The 6791-nt window shown below is 36.6% G+C and overlaps 1 long non-coding RNA gene across 1 annotated transcript; it reads right to left on the bottom strand.

The window, feature by feature from the left end:
• Positions 1 to 673: 673 nt before the first annotated feature.
• On the bottom strand, positions 674 to 5132 carry LOC308398635. The gene is made up of 3 exons (XR_013971985.1): positions 5078 to 5132; positions 4727 to 4805; positions 674 to 1016 (listed from the first exon to the last, which is right to left on the bottom strand). It is a non-coding gene; the product is annotated as an uncharacterized lncRNA (long non-coding RNA).
• Between the last annotated feature and the right edge of the window lie 1659 nt (positions 5133 to 6791).

Here is a 6791-nt window from a genome sequence, read left to right as displayed (position 1 = left end):
TTGGTACTGGAATCCCCCTCTCACAGCATACGCTCACGTCCAACCGCTAGCCGTAAAGACAAGCATGTTTAGCGCAACAATTATGATAATTGCTGCAGAGCACTCAGCTAAGGGAATAAGCAAATCTGATTAAGGGCCCTTCTGCATGATCAAATATTAATCTGATGTGTCTTCACTCTGACCTGGCTTGGAACATAAGAAGCTCTTATGGTCTTATGCATTAACAGATTTGCGCAGGCTGAACTCATAGCAACTAATAATATTGGACATGCAAGTCAGAGCGCTGAGAAAACCTTGTGGGAGTAGAATCCACTTACATGTACAATAAAACTAAATAACAATATCATGGACTATAATCAGACTAAGCGTTATAAGAACTCGATTACTTCAAAAGGCTGCTGACAGTAAGCACCTATTATTTGAAATTCTCAGAACCACCTGTTGGACTGAAGTCAACAAGCTACGTTATATAAGTAATAAGCTTTATATTCACATTATGTTTAATGCCACAAAAACAAAACACACATGAAAGTTCCACCTGTTAACCTTCATGCTTTAAAAATGTTTTACATTATGTAAGTAAAATCTTAATAATAATTTATATATTTTTTTATATTATCCAGATAAATTAAAATAATGTAAATGTCAAATTTTAGAAAGTATTTTTCCCATACATATTTATATTTTTAATTTAATTAAGCTTTTCTAAGGAATTCTAATTATTAAATACAGTGTTGTGACGGGGAAATGAAAATGAAGTCGCTGCTCTTTTAAAAACATTAAGGTTTGAAAGAAACAAGAGGAAATTTTTCAGGCTGGAGAAATTACTGTCACTAAATATAAATAGAAGGTGTTCACACAAGACTTTCTGAAAGAAACAAAACTAAATATTATTTAAAAATGTTTTTATTTTTGAAAATGGTCAAAATCCTCATCAGCAAACACATCGGTTATTCAGCACCATCCCCGAAGTCCACTGGCCTCATCCGATTTGACCTTCCAGCCTACAGTCAAGTCTAGAGAGCAAGCAATAAACAAGATGGCGATGAACCAGACAGCAACTGGCAGTTTAAAGAAGATTAGAATGATATTAAATCAACACAAATACCCAGTATTTAACAACACAAAACAGCTTGTAAGAATCATTGGATTATGAATCTGGATTACATCTCTAGGCCCTCATTGCTGAGACACTCTGTCTATGGGGAAGAGGGAGGGGGACTCCAGATGAACTAATCTACTTACAAAGCATATTGAACTTACTATGATTTATACATAAGATAAGGCTTATTCTAAGGTCAATTCTTACAGTAATTCAAAACATACTGTTTATTCTGTTGGACATTAATGCAACAGATGTCCCTGCTACCCGCTGCTCCTCCTCAAATAAATACATGTCTGCATGAAAGTAAAACAGTGGAACTACAAGATGCACCGTATGTGATCGGGGGAGGAATGTCTAGCTGAATAATACGAACCACAGGACCACCAAATAACATCAGCACTCTATATGTAGAAAGTAAATATCAGGAGACAAGACGAGCCATGGTAAACTTTTAGAGCACAAAGTGAGGGTTGTAAAATCTAAATGTTAAGTTTAATAGCATAAACCCTCCAGTGAAAATTTGAAATTAAAAATTAAATAACACACAAACTGTATGACGATAAATTGTAAAAGCTGCCATAGTCATCAATCAAATGTTCTGCATGCAATCGTACAAGCTGTGAAATCTAGGAATTCAACGCGCTTTGCAGTGCTTTTTTCAAGTATGTTAATATTTTTTCAAAAAGAAAGAAAACAAAACAGCAATTAATTTTTAGCTTCTTCTTATTACTGGATTTCTAAAGCGATACACACTAATCCACTGACGCCGTGCATTTAATTTAGAGCATAGTTCTGTGAAACAAGTCTAAGACTGTTTGTGAGAATGATCCTTCTTGACTAATATGAGATTAACCCAGATGCTTTGCACAGGAATAAAAACATGCTCACTGCTAGCTTTATGGTAAATGCATATAAATACAATATATTACTAAAATAGCGAGGCTATGCATAACCAAAAGAAAACAAAGTATATATTTTTAAAAATCGCAAACACGTTGAAAACCACTGTAAGAGTATTCTAAAACCAACATCATATGAATGTCTGGCTGTGGAGGACAGTGATCTAAGGAAAGTCACGCATACACAAGGAGCTCTAACACACAAATCTGGTAGAACACTATTTACTGATGAGTCAGTGTGCTGGAAGAGTTGTAACAATCCCGGGACACAGAAAAGCTTTAAAGTTAGCAAAGACGCTTAAAAATATATTGAAATTATAAAGAAAAAATACACACAGCCTCTTTTTTTAAACAAAAAACACCACATCATTCTGAGGTAGCACCTTGATGCTAAAGGGAAGGAAGCTGAAATGAAAAATAAATAATCACAACCATGTTTTTCTTCTAGCTCTTACACGCGGAAGGTATATTTACTGAAGCTGATGAATTGTGCTCTTCCTGTTCTGTGCTGCAGCTGTTGGAAATACTGACAGACATAACTTAATGTACTCATATTAAAACACTGACCAAGAAGCTGACCAAACAATTTCCAAAACACACTGAGAAGGTTACTATCAAGAGCTGCATTAACTGATTAAGTTATTACTGTTTTTATATATTGTTATAACATTTCAATTATGGCGATTGTTGAAAAAGGACTTTAGTTACTTTCAGTTAAAAATACAGTAGAAAACAGTTCAGTCATTGGGCCACATCATCTGTGGTCATTAGATTTTAGCCTGTTATTTGCCTACAAGTAACCATAGTAACAAAACTGATGCTTTACAGTACGTTAATGGTTAAGCTCACTTACAATTTACATAGCTTAGCCAGTGATCGCATTAACTAAAACAAGTGAAAACGCATGACAATATTCTGCTGTTCTTCACTGTTCATTTGCAACGGTTTGTGTGTGATAAGTGTAGTTTGAAATAGAAAACAGTTGTTCTAGGGAGAGCTCTTTCACTTCACATCCGTCTTTGCCCCAAATGTTTAAAGAAAATTTTTATAATGTTTTCTCTTTTTTTGGCAGATGGGATATTTTTAAACTTATCAAATGATTCACGTTTGGTTGGAGAAAAAAAGAGAAAGAAATAAAATTATTATCCTCCTCCCCGAGTCCTACTCCTGTCAGCCTGCAGTCATTTCACAGCCCAATCTAAACACTGAAGTGGGAGACAAGATTGAGTATTTTCATAGCATGCTGCATTGCACCCTGACGCTGTAGACTGACTGCTGTTGGAGTGACCACAGCTCATCTCTCTGCATAGGGAATGGTCAGTAATCCTTCCTGGACGCTCTAGGAAAAGTAGCAGCTCTGAGGCAGACTACACTTTCTGTACCACTTCTAAACAGAAGACTGCTTCTGCGCTGTATAAGTATGCGTCTTGCTCTGTCCTCATACACAATTGGATTATAGCAGTATTCCTCTAATTCTGAACAGGTCTCAAAGATTTAATATTCCTCTGAAATTTGATATATGCCCTAATTTAGAACCTCATGACATGCAACTTGTGACATTCCTGTTGAAAAACTCATTAACCCCTTGAAACTATATTAATGCTTTTGGATGAGGATTTGGTTGATTTTGTGAGGTTTGACTTTTTCGGCTCATAATTTCAATCTAATATTTTTTTTTAAACAATCTGTGGGCCCATATACTGAAATATATGAAAAATATATTCAAAAGCGTGTAACTATAACTAAACCGAAAACTTCAGTTTGCACATTCTGAAGTAAAAATTAACCTAACAAACTACTAGACTAGACGTCTTCATATTGCTTCATAATTATTGTTTTTATGTACTCAATGTTGTATCAATACAGATAGTCCGAAACTGTGGAAACATCAGAAGAACACGGTGACATAAATAAACCATGTTTCCACTGTGAAATAGATCGTTGATGATGATGTCAAAAGTATTTCAGACATTTTTTGTCTTATTATCAATATGTACAACTAATTTGATGAGTACATTTTTTTTGTTTGTTAATAATTTTAGTACAGTTCATTTCAAATGCAATAGATATTTTAAATTAATTAGAAAAAAAGGACTTTATGAAACACTTTATGATAATTTTGGCTTATTGTGAAATGTATTTTTAGTTCATCACATGCTGTCTATAATATTATTCCTATTATTATTCACAACGGCATGAATAGTAATTCATGTAACTAACTATACGGAATAAATAATAAAAATCACAGCCTTAAACTGAAATCATATCTGATTTGCATGAATTGTTTATATAAATTATATTATTCTCAGTATAACTTTTATTATTATCTAATTCTGTAAACAGTGGAGGTGTGCTGCTACAAGTGGCTGAGCTTTATTTCCACTTTGGTGCACATGGAGCCCAGGCAGGTGCACAGAGCCCACCGTGGGGTATCAGGTATCCCCTTGGCCTAGGCCTCTCCCATTTGTCATGGTGAATGAGTGGTTTGCCTGACTGCACTTTCTCATTCCATTTCCTCCCAGGCTGCACTGAGGCCCTACCACCCACTGTACGCTGTCATTTCTTTAACCCCTTTTCCATTCACATGAAGTGCGGGCAATAATGCTCTCTCACATTCCTCCTTTCAATAGCTTACACTTTACAGTCCCCCACCTCTGCCCCCCAAACTCACTGCACACACACGCATGCACACACACGCACACACACACTCGTGTATACACACCTCTCTTCTCCTGGTCAGTCTACACCTCTCCTAATGGTGTGAAAAGCAAATGTTGTCCGTGTGACAAGTCACAGGTGTTCTACAAAAAATAGTGGTTGAATAATAATCATAGAAATAACTAAAACAAGCACAGGTTAAAAAAAAATGGAAGAATAAATTAAATACTTTAAATATACTCAGCTATGATATTGACATAACGAATTCTTCAATGAAAAAAAAACAAAAAAACCCCAACAACATCACGGGCCTGGCAGATGCTCAGAAGGTTAATTATTAACCTATTTAGAAGAAATCTCTCACCACCCTCTCAGTCCACGTATAAAGGCAAATGTTAGTGCTGCTCTTACTTACGTCCATAATGCCTTCCACCATCCATTCTAGCTGTGATATTTGGCTCACCAGTAAAAGCCACAACACTGCGCCCATCGGCACCCACTCTGCAACTGTAAGAAGAAACTGGAATGGAAAACATTGTCTGCTCCTACTCAACAAGGGGAAAAAAGCGCTCAAGCACAAGTAAGGGTAATTGCAAAACACCCTGAGCTCATCCTATAAAGAAACTTTGTTTCTTTCCTTTTTTTTCCTCCAAAAAGAAAACCAGGAAATCTCCACTTATTTCAACAAACATTTGACTAAACTCAGGAACTAGGCTGGACTCCCCCCATACACCACCCTCTTGCCTTTTTAAAAGTGTGGTGCGGGTCTGTGGAAGATCGGGAGAGCGTCAGTGTGTGTAGATGCAGTGCGAAGAGATTGCAGCACCATCTGCTGGTAAAAAAAAGAGCCAAGAAAATAAGAGAAGGAATAAGGATAAAGTTATGGCAGAAGCCGACAGAAAGATGAGTCCTCTGTGAGGGATATTTTCCCCCAATTTAAATTTAGAGTCCATATGTATTACTGCTAGTGGTTTGTACTTTGAATGAAAAAAAAAATATGACGGGAAAACGCAAGACCCTAATAGAGGGAAGAAACGCCATGACTGAGAGACATAATTCAACTTCCCATCACTAACTAGAAGAGGTAAAAGTTCATGGAGGCCTCTTCCTCACATCACATCCATAGCTCTGACTACGAGACATATAAACAACCTATTTCATTCTTGCCCTCATTTCCTTCAGTGGATCCTTTGGACAACTAATAATGAGTTAATCAGCCTGATTGCACATTCATCACTGTGATATGTTTCTCTCTCTCTTTTTTTCACCTGACAAGGGCAAGCATGTTTTACTTGGGAAATGAAATATTTAGTGACCTGCTCCTTTTGCCCTTACACTGGAGACAGAGGCCCTACAGCTGAGTAAACAGCTGGGCTGCACAGTGGACAGGTAACATCTAGCGCCCACTCTGCTCAGCACTGACTAATAAAAGCCACGTTACCCTGGACACTGGACTCAGAGCACTATTCTTCCCTCAAATAAAACTGACAAACAACAAGTGCAATTTAGCCTTTTTTTTTTTTTTACTTTATTATTAAAATATGCATTTATGTGTTATCCATGTTAAATGTTAAAAAACAAAAGCAAAACAAAAAAACTGGCAGAAAATGGACAAGAGTGACAACTTTCACTGCTAAAGGGCCTCACCAATGGAATATATGCGGTACTGCACAATATATATTTCTATCCATCCATTAGACGAATCAAAGTTAAAATGTATAAAAGTGGTCTTGCCTGCCTTAAAAGTGGCCTTCCGCACTGAAACATTCTATTGTAGTCCTCCTCGGTAAACCAACTCACACAACACAGCCAAAGAACAAGGAAAATTATAGCCTTTCCTCTGAGTCTATTCTGCCAACTTCAGAGATTGATATGTAAACCAACGAGACAGATGGACTGGAGAGATGTTAGGAAAATGAAGAGGATGAATATTATTGAGAAGAAAAAGGAAAATTATATAAATGTATTAATCAAATGCATTTTTCTCCTGGTGCAGTGTCCAGCAAGTCACAAAATGAAATCAGTGCTGAGATTTGGGTTGACCTGTTGTTCAAGCAACGTTTGTGTAAGTGACACACTGAGAGAGAGAATTTATGAGACAATAAATAGACAAAAGCTGTCAGAGGCAT

This window comes from Rhamphochromis sp. 'chilingali' (assembly GCF_963969265.1).
Source record: "Rhamphochromis sp. 'chilingali' genome assembly, chromosome: 6".
In the NCBI taxonomy this organism is placed as follows: Eukaryota; Metazoa; Chordata; class Actinopteri; order Cichliformes; family Cichlidae; genus Rhamphochromis; species Rhamphochromis sp. 'chilingali'.
This window is presented reverse-complemented; position numbering and strand designations above follow the sequence as displayed.